This window comes from Dendropsophus ebraccatus, chromosome 14 (genome assembly GCF_027789765.1).
Source record: "Dendropsophus ebraccatus isolate aDenEbr1 chromosome 14, aDenEbr1.pat, whole genome shotgun sequence".
Taxonomy (NCBI): Eukaryota; Metazoa; Chordata; class Amphibia; order Anura; family Hylidae; genus Dendropsophus; species Dendropsophus ebraccatus.
This window is the reverse complement of record NC_091467.1, coordinates 53,868,329-53,885,338: the sequence shown is the minus strand read 5'-3', so window position 1 is coordinate 53,885,338 and position 17,010 is coordinate 53,868,329. Positions and strand designations below refer to the sequence as shown.

The 17,010-nt window shown below is 44.8% G+C and overlaps 3 non-coding genes and 3 pseudogenes across 3 annotated transcripts; all 6 read right to left on the bottom strand.

The window, feature by feature from the left end:
* Positions 1 to 2,408: 2,408 nt before the first annotated feature.
* Positions 2,409 to 2,609, bottom strand: LOC138773568 (U2 spliceosomal RNA; annotated as a pseudogene).
* A 4,874-nt stretch (positions 2,610 to 7,483) lies between these two features.
* LOC138773714 (U2 spliceosomal RNA) lies at positions 7,484 to 7,600 on the bottom strand (annotated as a pseudogene).
* A 958-nt stretch (positions 7,601 to 8,558) lies between these two features.
* Positions 8,559 to 8,749, bottom strand: LOC138773217 (U2 spliceosomal RNA). Its single transcript, XR_011359927.1, has one exon. It is a non-coding gene; the product is annotated as a U2 spliceosomal RNA (small nuclear RNA).
* Positions 8,750 to 9,707: 958 nt separating this feature from the next.
* Positions 9,708 to 9,898, bottom strand: LOC138773215 (U2 spliceosomal RNA). The gene has a single exon (XR_011359925.1). It is a non-coding gene; the product is annotated as a U2 spliceosomal RNA (small nuclear RNA).
* A 942-nt stretch (positions 9,899 to 10,840) lies between these two features.
* Positions 10,841 to 11,031, bottom strand: LOC138773214 (U2 spliceosomal RNA). Its single transcript, XR_011359924.1, has one exon. It is a non-coding gene; the product is annotated as a U2 spliceosomal RNA (small nuclear RNA).
* Positions 11,032 to 11,981: 950 nt separating this feature from the next.
* LOC138773592 (U2 spliceosomal RNA) lies at positions 11,982 to 12,215 on the bottom strand (annotated as a pseudogene).
* Positions 12,216 to 17,010: the final 4,795 nt, after the last annotated feature.

Below are 17,010 nucleotides of genomic sequence, written 5' to 3'. Positions count from 1 at the left end.
TTTATCTCGGAGGTGGTTGCCTCTGGTTCCCCCACCGGGCAAGGAGGAGGAGAGGCTTTTGGTGGCACCCCAAGGGGAGCGTCCACTGGGTTCCCTTCCGGTACTACCATCGGCTCCCCTTTTACCACCTCCGAGTACGCTTTGCGCCTTTTTGTAGCCGCTGCTCCGCCCGGGTCCTCTGCCTCAGGGACAGGTGGGCCTGTATTTGGCCGCAGCCCCTGGTCAGCCTCCGCCGGGGTATCCGCGGCCCCAGTTGCCTGGGGAGGTATCCCCGTCGGCCGACCGTTGGCTCTCCGCTTAGCCCTCCTTTCTTTAGGGCTGTCATCACCTGTTTGGAGGGGGGCTTCAGATGTGTCCATACCTTCTGCTTCCTCTCCCTGTTGGGGGGCTGGTTGGTCTTCCGGCTGCTTCGAACTCTTTGGCTGCTGCTCAGGCCTCCCCATGGCACGACTTCTGTGTGGACAAAAAGCAAAGAGGTGACCAACTCGGTGACAGTTACGGCAAGTTTTTCCCAGTGGACAATTCTTAGCCTCATGAGAAGAGCTGCCACAATTCCTACAGGTGCTTTCGCAATCCTCCTTGGTGTGACCGTACTTGTGACACATTCGGCAAAAGGGTGGCATTCCTGTAAAATATATATCTCCTGTCATCTCTCCTAGTTTGAAGCGGGCTGGCGGCAATTTGACTCCTCCGGGTGTAGCAGCATCTTTAAAACAAGTCACACGAAATCTCCATTTTGAAGTCCAGACCCCAACTTCATTCATTATTTTCCCCAGACATTGGACCGACTTAAAATATACAGATAAAAACGATTTAATTTCATCAAGATCAGCAAACGGGCAGTACATCTTCACTACTATCAGCTTGGAAATATCTAAAACATGTTCCACAAATTTAATACCTTCAAGTCTGGGGTCTTTCTTGTCAGGGATTGCCGCCATTAGATCCTGGAAAATGCCACCTTGCGTAAAAGTAAAATCGTATATTCTTCTCCTTGGATAATCTTGAACAGCCAGGATCTCCCGCTTCTGAATGTTAAAAACGTCTACAAGCACGGTCTCCACCAAGTATTTCAATCCGCAGGTCGTCGCCTTTTCCTCCGTCACGATGATTCTCACGGTGTTCTTGATTCGGGCATAGCCCGGTATCCCATCTGAATCAAAATCCATGATGGGTTTGTGCGTCAGATAGCCACGTTACAATGCAACGTAACCAAATTCCTCTTATGCCCGCCGGCAGTCAGAGGTTGGGGGGGGGATCGCAACTCGTTGCCCCGGACTAAGCCTCTCTCCCAATAGCTGCAAGGGGGTTAAGTCCCACCACAAGGGAAAGGACGATCCCCCAAGGCAGAGAGAGAGGGTACCGGAGCACCTTCGGACCAGACCAAGGCAGTGCCGGATACGAATAAACAGCACTACACTTGATCTTAGCCAAAAGGCCGAGAAGCGATGGCCACAACGGTTTCCCGAAAACTCCCCTTCTCGGACACCACGTCCTTCTTGTTAAGGCGAAGCCAGACATACATACCCTATTATGCGCTCCACCCTCTCAGATGGCGGACCGGACGTGCTTTCACACTGCATCTCCTATTGCCTAGCACTGCCTCTGTCTTCCTTTCTGCTCTCAAATCTGAATAGCTCCACCCCCCAATCACACTGCGTCTGCTTCCACCTGATGGATGGCAGACATACACGTCTCTGTCTCTGTCTCCGTCTCTGTCTGGCATACATGACATGCAGCTAGCTCTTTGGCTGGCTGTCTCTGTAGCTGGCTGGCTGTCTCTGTGGCTGGCTGCCTAGCTGGCTAGCTTATTATTAGTACCTACCTACCTACCTACCTACCTATCTATCTATCTATCTATCTATCTATCTATCTATCTATCTATCTAATCTATCCTATCTATCCTATCTATTCTATCTAATGTATCTAATCTATCTATCAAAGAACATGGAGGGTGAATTCTCCCAGCTGGAGCCGTAGGCAGGCAGCATCAGCAGGATACATCGGCCGGCCACCAGGAAATCAAATCCAAAGGAAACGGTTTAATAAACTGCACCTACCTTTCCACCTACCTGCTCGGTCGCTTGACCGGCTGCAACTGAGCTGCTTGTTGTGCTGGCAGCTGTGTATAGCAGCAAAGCCTTGATGACATCACGTCCCGCGATGACATCACCAGCACTGGCCCGGCAGCCAAGTTGTAAACAACTCTGCCAGTTGGTTGCCATGGCAACAGAGGCCAGCAAGTCTTGGACAAACAAACTTTTCGTAGCCACACTCGGGCTAATTTTTCGGGGTCGGTCCACCTGCGCACAACACACTCGAGGGATGTTTCTTGCAACACAGTAGTTTCAGGTGCAGCCGGCTTGTTTCCTTCTTCATTCTTTTGCTCTGTTTTTTGCAAACTCATTAGGGGGTGCACTGAACCTGGAGGCACTGCAATACCAGGTCAATGCCTGGAGAGGACAGAGCAAGCTCTTTTTCCATCTCCCTGTTCTAAAAATCCATTTAATATATGGTCCCCAGATAGGGGACGTATCAGATATTAAACTGATAAGAACAGATTTTTTTTTTTTTTTTTTTTTTTTTTTAATTCTTTTATTAAAAATTAACACGTAATAACATGAACATTTGAACAAGTTCAAAAGGTATTCACTTGTAGCAAGAAATGAAGTATCATAAATAAAGTACAAAATTTACATTTACATTTTATATACAATTCAAAACAAGAAAAACCAATAATGCAATTTTGGATTTATGAAAGCCATGCTTTCCATTTTTTGAATTTCCAGATGCCTTCAGCATCAGAACCATGTCGTTTTTTGTCCACAAGATAATATAAGTACAATTTGCCACGGATCATGCCCATGCAATCTTCCAATTCAATTTTTTGTTGCTTAAACACCAAGATATTTCTGGCATCCCACAAAGCTTCTTTGACACAGTTCACAATAAACCATAGTAATCTGGCCTTTATTTTGTCCACTCCACATAGACCATACATCATCATATAAAAGGTGAGTACTTCGATACCCGTTAGACCTCTAATCATTTTACCCATACCCTTCCACACATCCTTAGCGTAGTCACACTCCCAGAAAACATGTACAACATTCTCACATTTATTACAATTCTCTCTTGGGCAGACCTCACTATCTACCATCCTTCTTCTTCTTTGAAATTCTCTCGTGGGTAAACATCCATGCACAGACATCCATGCCACATCTTTTTGGCGGTTTGTTAAGTCTTTTTCACTTACATTTTTCCAGACTTCTACACTCTCTGTCTCATTCAATCCACTAACACATCCAACACTTTCTCTCAATTCTAAACCTCTCATGACTTTTTTACTATCATTCCACATTTCAGATGTCAGATCACTCAAATCATTCCTCCTAATGCATCTTTCAATCCTCACGTAAAACCATGGCGCACTAAACCTACATGGTTTCCTCAAATCTGACTCCAGTAAATTGTATTTTTTTAACACACAACCAGCTAGATATTTCAACATACATCCATTCATACTATCTTTCTTACTCAGACGGACACAATTACTCACATATTTTATTGTCAGAAACCTTTCAATATTAGGTAGGTTTTTCCCACCGCATTTTTTTGTTTTCATTATTTTTTTACGATTTAGCTTTTCCATTTTTGAGTTCCAGAAAAACATAAAAATTAATCTAATTATTCTTTTAAGGCATCTATCTGGAGCCGGAAAAACATTATTTACATATAGAAGAATTGGAAAAAGAACAGCTTTTATTATCAGCACCCTTCCTTCAATGGTTAAAGTCCTTAGAGACCAGAAATCAGTTTTTCTTTTTATTTTATTATAAGCTATCTCCCAACTTTGTTTTCCATACAACTCATAGTCAAAAATAATACCCAGAATTTCCACCCCTCCTTCGATTATAGGCCAACCGCAGAGATCAATCTCTCTCCATGCACCAAAACATTTAACTCCACTTTTACTCACATTTAGTTTAAGACCACTCACCATACAAAAACATTCAATCAATAATTTTGCTCTCCTTAAACCTGCTTGACTCTTACATACCACTGTTATGTCATCCATGTAGCCAATCACTCTTAAATCTCTCCCTCCACTTCCAGGCACTTCCACACCACGCATAACTTTATCTCTCCTTATCATCCCTAATAAAGGCTCTATAACACAAATGAACAAGATAGGAGACAGGGGACACCCCTGTCTCACCCCTGACCTAATATTTACATTTTTGCTCAGACACCCATTCACTTGCACCTTGCTCACAACATTAGAATACAATATCCCTATCCATTTAATCATTCGCTCAGACACACCCATCTTACGCAACACATTTAACATAAACTGGTGATTGACATTATCATATGCTTTTTCAAAATCAACCGCTAGAATAGCTATTGGCTGTTTTCTATCTTTACAATCATACAATACGTCACGCACACCCATTAAACTTTCATATATCTGTCTCCCTGGAACACCACACACCTGCTCTTCACCAACCATTTTATCCACTACATTCTTCAATCTTTCAGCAATCACTTTGGCAATAAGTTTATAGTCACAGTTAAGGAGCGCTATAGGCCTCCAATTTTTTAAATCCTTTTTATTACCTTTTTTGTATAATAATACAACCACACTCTCACTCATACTTTGTGACAAACACCCTCTCTCCAGTACATCCTTACATACCTCATACACATGAGAACCAATTAAGTCCCAGAACTTACAATAAAATTCTATAGGTAACCCATCATTTCCGGCCACCTTCCCTTTTTGCATTGTTTTCACTATGGATTCCACCTCTTCCATAGTAAAATCTCTCCCTAACCATTCACTGTCTTCCAGACCTAGGCATCCTTCAATGTATTCCAAACATTCTTTCTCCTGATCAATCTCTCTTTTTTTGTTTGAAAATAAATGGGAATAATATTTCCATATTTCATCCAGCACCTTATCTTTGCCATGCACCTCCTCACCATCCTTATTTATCACACTCTCCATTCCCACTCTTTTACCATAGGTTTTCTTAAAGAAATATTTTGTGCATTTTTCATCTTGTTCTTTAACCACTATTCTGGATTGTGCAATTATTTTTTTCCCTTTTTCATGTAGGCAATTTCTTACTTTTTCCCTGGTTTCCAGAATTTCATTTTTAACCTCCAACCCTCCTTTCTGTAAACATTCTAGATATTCCAGTCTGATTTGCCACATTTCATATTCGTCACGTTGTTTTTTTGCCTTTATACAGCCAGCTTTAATAAAAAACCTTTTGGTTTGCAATTTAACCCATTCCCACCATTCAGTTACACAGGAAAATTCACTCTTTTTATTCATCCACATCCTAAAGCATTCGCAATACCTCTCACACACACACTCATCCTCTAGCAAAGAGATGTTCAGCTTCCACACACCCTTTCCATGCCAGCATTCACTCTTTGTGCTGATACAACATTCAAGCATAGCATGGTCTGTATAGGGCAGACGCCGCAAAGAAAACTTTTTAATTTGCAAAAATCTGGAAAGAAAACAAAAATCTATACGTGAGCTGATGTTTCCTTTGTCACTGTAATAAGTAAAACCCTTAGAATCATCAGTAGTGTTTGCTTTACTTTCTACAAATGCATCCTGCAGCCCAAACAGGCTAATTATCTCTTTCAGCTGTTTACCACTCTTGTCCAGCTGTTTACCACAGCCCTCCCTGTCTCCCACCTGGAGGATGCAATTAAAGTCCCCAGTCAGGATAATGTTGTCCTGTCCACCCAAAAAAAAGTATAATTTCTCAAACATTTCTTCCCTTTCCTTTTTGTCAGGTGGAGCATAGACATTAATTAGTTTAAACATAACACCATTTTTTTCAAAACAAACTAAGAGGATTCTTCCCTGTACAATGTGTATAACATTTTTTATAACATAATTGTAACCTCTAAACAAAACCCCTACTCCAGCATTTCTATGCTTACTAGTGGACCACACACTATGTCCGTGTGTCCATTGTGCTGTATGCGGTTCCTCCTTTATGCTACATTCTTGTAAACAAAAAATATCATGAGGTAAAACAGAAAGTGATTCAAAAATAGCTGCTCTTCTCTCAGCAGATCTAATGCTCCTCACATTTAGGGAGCTAACAGAAAGTAGCATTTCCATCAGGAGTACCTAGGGGAAAAAAAGATTAATCATACAGAAAAAAATTAAATCATGACTTTTTACCATCACTTTTTTTAGCCGCTCTCCCTCGCACTGGAGGGCGAGGGTTCTTTTCGGAGGTTTTGTCCTGTACCCCCTGCATGACGCTCCACTCTGTTCTGCCCTTTTTCGGATCCCCTGTGCCTTTCCTGAAGCCCAGGGTTTTTGACAGTTCCACCACAGTATTTTTATCCAAGAAACACTGGCTGTCTAAAGAGGAGGCGTCCGAGTCCACATCAGAGACGTCCTCCCCCCTAGCAGACGGGCTAGAAAACTCCTCAATGTTCTCACTAGGATTCAGTGAGACAGTAATGTCAGGTGCTTTTCTCTTTAAAGAGGCTTTGTCCACCTCCATCTCAGGCTCACTTTGTTCTTTAGTAGCAGAACACTTTCCGCTGTCAGCAACAGGAGCTTGTTCCCCTTCAGCAACAAGGGGGTCAGGGGGTGCACTAGGAAGGGCGTCCTCCACCCCATCAGCAGGAGCAGTATCGGGGGGCACGTCCGCAGCAGGTTGGACGTGCTCAGCAAGCTGGCCACTCACCACCCCAGCATAAGATCTTCTTGGTGCTGGGGACACACCAGGGCATTGCCTGGCCAGGTGCTCAGTGGAATTGCAAAAATGACACTTTCTGGCTGCCTCACAATCAGCAGTTCTATGACCAGGCTTTAGGCAGTTTCTGCATACCTGGCCAGTTTTGCAGTCTTTTTTGGTATGTCCGAAGCTGAAACAATCCCTGCAAAACTCAGGCTGTCCGGGGTAGAATAGGTTGCCTCTATTGGGGCCTATAGAAAACATTTGGGGAGGGTGGGCAGTGCCATCCACCTCTCCCTCAGACTTCCGGAATTCCACCCAAAAACGTCTTAATCCATTAAAAGTTCCCAGGACGTTTTTCTTTCTTTCCCCAGGGGAAACATATGTGCAATACCTTGCCAGGAAGGTTGAAATCTCTTCATCTCTCACAAATGGATTATACATTTGCACTGTTACAGGCACACGCTGCTTCCTTGGGGGCGTGGCTACAACAAATTTGCATCCCTGCAGTTTGGGATGATTAGCAAGTTCCTGGCTCCTTGTATAACATGTTCTGAAGGAATTCTGGGTATTGAAGGTGATATCATAGAATCCCAGGGTGGGGAAAGCTTGTACACAGAAGATTTCGTGTCTTTCCATTTTTAAGGTCTCCTCAATCAATTTAGCCTGGACATCCACGATGGTCCATTCACTTTTCTTTGCCTCTGGCACATACAGCCGCACTGTGTTGGGCGCTGTGGGTAGGTTCGCTGCCATCGTGCAGGTCCTCGCCGTCTCCAGCTAATTGCAGCCGCAGCTGCAGCCTAATGGCGCGCGTGCCCCTGTGATAAGAACAGACACTACGCTTGATCTTAGCCAAAAGGCCGAGAAGCGATGGCCACAACGGTTTCCCGAAAACTCCCCTTCTCGGACACCACGTCCTTCTTGTTAAGGCGAAGCCAGACATACATACCCTATTATGCGCTCCACCCTCTCAGATGGCGGACCGGACGTGCTTTCACACTGCATCTCCTATTGCCTAGCACTGCCTCTGTCTTCCTTTCTGCTCTCAAATCTGAATAGCTCCACCCCCCAATCACACTGCGTCTGCTTCCACCTGATGGATGGCAGACATACACGTCTCTGTCTCTGTCTCCGTCTCTGTCTGGCATACATGACATGCAGCTAGCTCTTTGGCTGGCTGTCTCTGTAGCTGGCTGGCTGTCTCTGTGGCTGGCTGCCTAGCTGGCTAGCTTATTATTAGTACCTACCTACCTACCTACCTACCTATCTATCTATCTATCTATCTATCTATCTATCTATCTATCTATCTAATCTATCCTATCTATCCTATCTATTCTATCTAATGTATCTAATCTATCTATCAAAGAACATGGAGGGTGAATTCTCCCAGCTGGAGCCGTAGGCAGGCAGCATCAGCAGGATACATCGGCCGGCCACCAGGAAATCAAATCCAAAGGAAACGGTTTAATAAACTGCACCTACCTTTCCACCTACCTGCTCGGTCGCTTGACCGGCTGCAACTGAGCTGCTTGTTGTGCTGGCAGCTGTGTATAGCAGCAAAGCCTTGATGACATCACGTCCCGCGATGACATCACCAGCACTGGCCCGGCAGCCAAGTTGTAAACAACTCTGCCAGTTGGTTGCCATGGCAACAGAGGCCAGCAAGTCTTGGACAAACAAACTTTTCGTAGCCACACTCGGGCTAATTTTTCGGGGTCGGTCCACCTGCGCACAACACACTCGAGGGATGTTTCTTGCAAAACAGTAGTTTCAGGTGCAGCCGGCTTGTTTCCTTCTTCATTCTTTTGCTCTGTTTTTTGCAAACTCATTAGGGGGTGCACTGAACCTGGAGGCACTGCAATACCAGGTCAATGCCTGGAGAGGACAGAGCAAGCTCTTTTTCCATCTCCCTGTTCTAAAAATCCATTTAATATATGGTCCCCAGATAGGGGACGTATCAGATATTAAACTGATAAGAACAGATACTACACTTGATCTTAGCCAAAAGGCCGAGAAGCGATGGCCACAACGGTTTCCCGAAAACTCCCCTTCTCGGACACCACGTCCTTCTTGTTAAGGCGAAGCCAGACATACATACCCTATTATGCGCTCCACCCTCTCAGATGGCGGACCGGACGTGCTTTCACACTGCATCTCCTATTGCCTAGCACTGCCTCTGTCTTCCTTTCTGCTCTCAAATCTGAATAGCTCCACCCCCCAATCACACTGCGTCTGCTTCCACCTGATGGATGGCAGACATACACGTCTCTGTCTCTGTCTCCGTCTCTGTCTGGCATACATGACATGCAGCTAGCTCTTTGGCTGGCTGTCTCTGTAGCTGGCTGGCTGTCTCTGTGGCTGGCTGCCTAGCTGGCTAGCTTATTATTAGTACCTACCTACCTACCTACCTATCTATCTATCTATCTATCTATCTATCTATCTATCTATCTATCTATCTAATCTATCCTATCTATCCTATCTATTCTATCTAATGTATCTAATCTATCTATCAAAGAACATGGAGGGTGAATTCTCCCAGCTGGAGCCGTAGGCAGGCAGCATCAGCAGGATACATCGGCCGGCCACCAGGAAATCAAATCCAAAGGAAACGGTTTAATAAACTGCACCTACCTTTCCACCTACCTGCTCGGTCGCTTGACCGGCTGCAACTGAGCTGCTTGTTGTGCTGGCAGCTGTGTATAGCAGCAAAGCCTTGATGACATCACGTCCCGCGATGACATCACCAGCACTGGCCCGGCAGCCAAGTTGTAAACAACTCTGCCAGTTGGTTGCCATGGCAACAGAGGCCAGCAAGTCTTGGACAAACAAACTTTTCGTAGCCACACTCGGGCTAATTTTTCGGGGTCGGTCCACCTGCGCACAACACACTCGAGGGATGTTTCTTGCAAAACAGTAGTTTCAGGTGCAGCCGGCTTGTTTCCTTCTTCATTCTTTTGCTCTGTTTTTTGCAAACTCATTAGGGGGTGCACTGAACCTGGAGGCACTGCAATACCAGGTCAATGCCTGGAGAGGACAGAGCAAGCTCTTTTTCCATCTCCCTGTTCTAAAAATCCATTTAATATATGGTCCCCAGATAGGGGACGTATCAGATATTAAACTGATAAGAACAGATACTACACTTGATCTTAGCCAAAAGGCCGAGAAGCGATGGCCACAACGGTTTCCCGAAAACTCCCCTTCTCGGACACCACGTCCTTCTTGTTAAGGCGAAGCCAGACATACATACCCTATTATGCGCTCCACCCTCTCAGATGGCGGACCGGACGTGCTTTCACACTGCATCTCCTATTGCCTAGCACTGCCTCTGTCTTCCTTTCTGCTCTCAAATCTGAATAGCTCCACCCCCCAATCACACTGCGTCTGCTTCCACCTGATGGATGGCAGACATACACGTCTCTGTCTCTGTCTCCGTCTCTGTCTGGCATACATGACATGCAGCTAGCTCTTTGGCTGGCTGTCTCTGTAGCTGGCTGGCTGTCTCTGTGGCTGGCTGCCTAGCTGGCTAGCTTATTATTAGTACCTACCTACCTACCTATCTATCTATCTATCTATCTATCTATCTATCTATCTAATCTATCCTATCTATCCTATCTATTCTATCTAATGTATCTAATCTATCTATCAAAGAACATGGAGGGTGAATTCTCCCAGCTGGAGCCGTAGGCAGGCAGCATCAGCAGGATACATCGGCCGGCCACCAGGAAATCAAATCCAAAGGAAACGGTTTAATAAACTGCACCTACCTTTCCACCTACCTGCTCGGTCGCTTGACCGGCTGCAACTGAGCTGCTTGTTGTGCTGGCAGCTGTGTATAGCAGCAAAGCCTTGATGACATCACGTCCCGCGATGACATCACCAGCACTGGCCCGGCAGCCAAGTTGTAAACAACTCTGCCAGTTGGTTGCCATGGCAACAGAGGCCAGCAAGTCTTGGACAAACAAACTTTTCGTAGCCACACTCGGGCTAATTTTTCGGGGTCGGTCCACCTGCGCACAACACACTCGAGGGATGTTTCTTGCAAAACAGTAGTTTCAGGTGCAGCCGGCTTGTTTCCTTCTTCATTCTTTTGCTCTGTTTTTTGCAAACTCATTAGGGGGTGCACTGAACCTGGAGGCACTGCAATACCAGGTCAATGCCTGGAGAGGACAGAGCAAGCTCTTTTTCCATCTCCCTGTTCTAAAAATCCATTTAATATATGGTCCCCAGATAGGGGACGTATCAGATATTAAACTGATAAGAACAGATACTACACTTGATCTTAGCCAAAAGGCCGAGAAGCGATGGCCACAACGGTTTCCCGAAAACTCCCCTTCTCGGACACCACGTCCTTCTTGTTAAGGCGAAGCCAGACATACATACCCTATTATGCGCTCCACCCTCTCAGATGGCGGACCGGACGTGCTTTCACACTGCATCTCCTATTGCCTAGCACTGCCTCTGTCTTCCTTTCTGCTCTCAAATCTGAATAGCTCCACCCCCCAATCACACTGCGTCTGCTTCCACCTGATGGATGGCAGACATACACGTCTCTGTCTCTGTCTCCGTCTCTGTCTGGCATACATGACATGCAGCTAGCTCTTTGGCTGGCTGTCTCTGTAGCTGGCTGGCTGTCTCTGTGGCTGGCTGCCTAGCTGGCTAGCTTATTATTAGTACCTACCTACCTACCTACCTACCTATCTATCTATCTATCTATCTATCTATCTATCTATCTAATCTATCCTATCTATCCTATCTATTCTATCTAATGTATCTAATCTATCTATCAAAGAACATGGAGGGTGAATTCTCCCAGCTGGAGCCGTAGGCAGGCAGCATCAGCAGGATACATCGGCCGGCCACCAGGAAATCAAATCCAAAGGAAACGGTTTAATAAACTGCACCTACCTTTCCACCTACCTGCTCGGTCGCTTGACCGGCTGCAACTGAGCTGCTTGTTGTGCTGGCAGCTGTGTATAGCAGCAAAGCCTTGATGACATCACGTCCCGCGATGACATCACCAGCACTGGCCCGGCAGCCAAGTTGTAAACAACTCTGCCAGTTGGTTGCCATGGCAACAGAGGCCAGCAAGTCTTGGACAAACAAACTTTTCGTAGCCACACTCGGGCTAATTTTTCGGGGTCGGTCCACCTGCGCACAACACACTCGAGGGATGTTTCTTGCAAAACAGTAGTTTCAGGTGCAGCCGGCTTGTTTCCTTCTTCATTCTTTTGCTCTGTTTTTTGCAAACTCATTAGGGGGTGCACTGAACCTGGAGGCACTGCAATACCAGGTCAATGCCTGGAGAGGACAGAGCAAGCTCTTTTTCCATCTCCCTGTTCTAAAAATCCATTTAATATATGGTCCCCAGATAGGGGACGTATCAGATATTAAACTGATAAGAACAGATTTTTTTTTTTTAAGTTGGCTACCCCTTACAACGGGGGCTTTCTTTATTTAAGTCAACAAATTATTACAAAAACAAAGTATTTTTACAAGGATAAAAATGTACAATAAAATACAATTTTTCCAATAAAATACAATTGTTTTGCATAAAAACACATAAAATCATATTAAAAGGGACTTGGTGGACTTATATCACAGAGCTCCATTCACTTAAAAACCATTTTCTTGCTAAAACAGGGAAATGCTTTCTGTCCAATAAATAATAATAATACATCTCATTAAGACAAATGGTTAAAATGTCCTTCACAGATAAAACCTCATGTTTGTATAATAAAATATTCCTGGCCTTCCACAGAGCTGCCTTCACACAGTTTATAGTCTTCCATGCCATGATTTCTTGAGTCCTTGTTGGGCATTCCAAGCAACCATAAAAAACAGCAGCGTGATTCAGTTCTTTAAGTCCAGTGATTCTTTTTATCAGAGGGGATATTTTAGTCCATACGTGTTGCGTGTAAAAACAAGTCCAAAACAGATGGTGCACGGTCTCTGCTTCCTGGCAGCCTCCCCTCGGACAGATCGCTGAGTTGGTTAAACCTCTTCGGTGCTGGAATGCCCGGCATGGAAGACACTCGTGGATGCAGCTCCAGGCCAGGTCTTTCTGTGGATTAAAAATATAATTAGCATTGGCCATTTCCCATATTTTTTTACATTTTTCTTCATTAAAATTTTTAATAGGAGCAATAAAACCACTTTCCTTCACAGCCTTTAAAATCTTTTTACTGTTTGTCAAGTTTTGAGCGCTTTTCCCCTTCAGACCATAAAAACTAACTGTTGTCTCTAAAATCTTATAATGCTTGGGTAGATTAAAAGCGTACGGGGAAGTTAAAATGGTTGAAAACCACCCGTTTCTCCTCATAAAATACCCAGTATTAAAACGTATAAAATAAGACCAGTAGTTCTCTTTGGACAGGGAGTTAAAACACATGCTAAAAAACTTGATTAAAAGAAAGGCTTTAAAATCAGGAAAGTCCTTACCACCCATCTTCTTAGGTTTACATACAGTTTCTCTTTTTAGCTTTTCCATCTTGGAGCTCCATAAAAAGGTAAAACAAGCTTTGGTTATTTTTTTAAGAACAACTTCTGGAGGGGGAAACACCATACTTAAATACAATAAAAGAGGTAAAATCACCATTTTGGTAATTAAAACCCTCCCCTCCATCGTCAGCTTTCTCATATTCCACATACATAGCTTTTGGTTTACTTTTTGCGCCACCAAGTCCCAGCTACTAAAACCATTGTTTGACTCATTGAAGGAGACACCTAAAATCTGCACAGTATCGGACACCGGAACAGGAATGTCTCTTAAAACCATTCCACTTATATTTAAAATGCTGCTTTTGTTTAAATTAACTTTAAAACCGGAGGCACAAGAAAAAAACTGGATCTGCTTCAAAGTTTTTTGAAGCGATGGGGCGTCCCTGCAAAGCACCGTGACATCATCCATGTACCCCACTGCTTTGGCCTCGAGTCCCCCTCCTCCCGGCAGGGGGACTCCGTGAATCTGTTTGTCTCTCCGAATGGCACACATTAGAGGCTCTAAGGCGCAGATGAAAAGCAGTGGGGACAAGGGACACCCCTGCTTCACTCCGGATTTTAAAAGAATGTTCCGTGTCTTAAAACCATTTACTAAAATTTTACTTGTGCAGCCTTGATAAAACGCTTTAAGAGATAATAAAAAACCCTCCGGTATACCCATTTTTTCTAAAACCTTAAAAAGATAAAAATGCGATACCCTGTCAAATGCCTTTTCGAAGTCTATGGATAAAACGGCAAGTTGTCCTTTTCTTGACTGGGTATCGCTGATCACGTCCTTAATAAGGTTTAAAATGTCCCAGATGCTTCTCCCGGGTACCCCACAGACCTGATTGCAATGGATTAGCTTGTCGATCACGGCCTTCAGACGGTTTGCACACAGTTTGGCCATGATCTTGTAGTCACAATTCAGAAGGGTGATTGGTCTCCAATTCCTCAAACTCGACCTGTCTCCCTTCTTGAAGAGGAGGGAGACATCACCCTTCTTCCACGACCCCGGGAGAGCTTTGGACTTAAAAACATCGGTTAAGAGATTAAAAAGGTCGTCCTTTAAAATCCCGTAAAAAGTCACATAAAATTCTATGGGTATACCGTCGGGCCCAGGTACCTTACCTGTCTTAAAACTTTTAACAGTCTCTAAAACCTCCTGCTCCGTGATGTTCTGTAATAAAAGGGACTGGGAGACAGGGTCTAAAACATTAGTGATCTCCTCCAATGAGTCATTTAAAAAACATTCATCAATGTTTTTTGTGTTAAAAAGATCCGCATAAAATTCATACACTTTTGTTAAAATACCCTGTACATCATTTTCATCATCAATATTGTCAATTAAAACTTTCTTTTCCGTAACTTTCTTAAAAAAGTACCTGGAGCAGGTCTCGTTCTCTTCCAGATGTTTTATTTTAGAACGGAATATCAGTTCTTTCCCTTTCTGCTCCAGGCACTGAGAGATCTCTTTCCTTATATCAATAATCTCTTTTTCTACTTCAATACCGTGATCTCTGAACTTGTACAGGGTTTGCAGGCGAGTATTTAAAAGGTTAAAAAAGGCACGTTTCTCCTTAGCTTTTGAAATCCCAACGTCTATAAAAAATTCTTTTATCTTTAATTTCATTTTTTCCCACCAAGCACTGATGGGAATGTTGGGATTTCTTACTCGCCTGCAATCCTTATAAAAAGTGATAAAATCAGATAAAACCTGCGGATCTTCTAAAAGGGACACGTTTAATTTCCAGGCATTCTTACCAGTTCTCCTGTTAAAATCGCTTTTCACTTTAAAAAACAATAGCTTGTGATCTGAAAAAATATTCGTAAAAAGATCACATTTAAAAGGCAGTACTTGATAAGAGCAGAAAATAAAATCAATTCTAGATTTGCAATTGACGTTACCCCATGTAACGCCGGCTTCCTCAGGTGCATTCATATTACATTTCTTAAAAACATCGGTGAGTTTAAAATCTAAAACAATATTCTTAAGCATGGAAGACGTCTTATCATAGTTTCTACTCACTGAGGTTGAAAGCCGGCGTTCCCCCCTTAAAATACAGTTAAAATCACCTGCTAAAACAAGAGGTTCAGAATCGTTAATAAAAAGCGGTAAAACTTCTAGCATTCTAGCTCTTTCATTTTTTTCAGGAGAACCATAAAAGTTTAAAAACTGCCATTTAATACCATTGATAAAAGCTTTTACAAGTAAAATTCTGCCTGGTAAAATTTCAATAAAAGAATCAATTAAAACGTTCCCTTTAAAAAGTATGGCGACCCCTGCTGATCTGGATTCGTTGGATCCAGACCAGATTGACGGACCGTGCACCCAGTCGTCTTCATATTTCTTATACGTCATGCAATGCGGGATGCTGCACTCCTGCAGGAAGAAGACGGAAGCAGCAAAAACCGTCAGATAATTAAAAAGGGCAACCCTTCTCACTTTTGCCTGTAGACTTCTTACGTTAAGTGAGAGACCGGACAACTCAGCCATTGGAGAGTGTAAAGGAAATCAATCTCGCAACAGGACTACAACTCTCCGGCTACACCAGAGACCCCACTCGAGCTCTCATATCCCCCCACGTCCGAGTCTACTGTGCACATGGACGATGCCGGGGATGAACTACCGTCGCTCAAGTGACTCCCCGGACCCCAGGCAGCGGTAGGGGCCACAGTGTCACCCCATACAGAACATACGGGCAGCACGGTTTGTTGGGTTCCCGACTCACTTACTTCCGCTATCCCCTCCGCAGGGGTGGGATGTTTGCTTATTGCGGTTTCCGGCACCTCAGAGATGGTGACCCCTGAGGCCCCCTCCTGGCAGAGAGGGGGCGGGGTGCCCCGGCGTGGGGCCTTTGGAGGAGCGTCACTTGGTTTCCCCACAACGGTGAGTACTTCCATCGGCTCCTCCTGCACCACCTCCGAGTAGAGCCGGGACCCGGAGCCCTTGCGCCGCTTAACCGTGGCCTCACCACCGGGGTCTTTCCACTCTGGCACAGCCTGTACCGAAGGCTGTTGGGCCAGAGAGCCGGCGCCAGTCGGCACACCTTCCACCCCAGTTTCCTGGGGAGGGGCCTCCTTCCGGCCACCAGCTCTCTTTTTCCCCGTCCTCTGCGCCTTAGGGCCCTCTGCCGATCTCTCTAGGGGAGTCACTGATGTGTCCATTGCATCACCCGTCTCCGGCTCTTGTGGGGGGGCACTTTGGGTCTCTGGTTGCCCAGGCTGGTGTCCTGGTCTAGGCTTGGGTTGCCCTGGCTGCTCCGTCTTTCTCGGTCTGTGGGGACAGTTTGCATACAGGTGACCGATGTTGTGGCAAAAATTACATCTGGCTCCTTGACGGCACTCTTGTGTTTCATGTTCGGAGCTGCCACATTTCTTGCATGTACTGTCACACTGTTCTTTTGAGTGCCCATATTTGTGACATGCCCTGCAGAAGTCAGGCATTCCCGCAAAGTAGAGGTCGCCACACATGTTGTTCAATTTAAAACGTGCTGGTGGTAATCTCACTCCCCCTACAAAGTTGGGGTCGTTAATGCACGTAACTAAAAACCGCCATTTTGAGGTCCAAATACCAAACTCGTTCATAATCTTCCCCTGACACTTCACGCTCTTAAAGTAGGCTGCCAGGAAGGCTTCCACGTCTTTTAGACTAGCGAAAGGGGAATACCTCTTAATCACTACAAGTTTGGTAATATCGAGGACGTGCTCTATGATCTGGACCCCCCCAAGCTTCGGATGTTCCTTCCCGGGAATACTCGCCACGAAATCTCGAAAGATTCCCTCTTCGGTGAACGATACATCG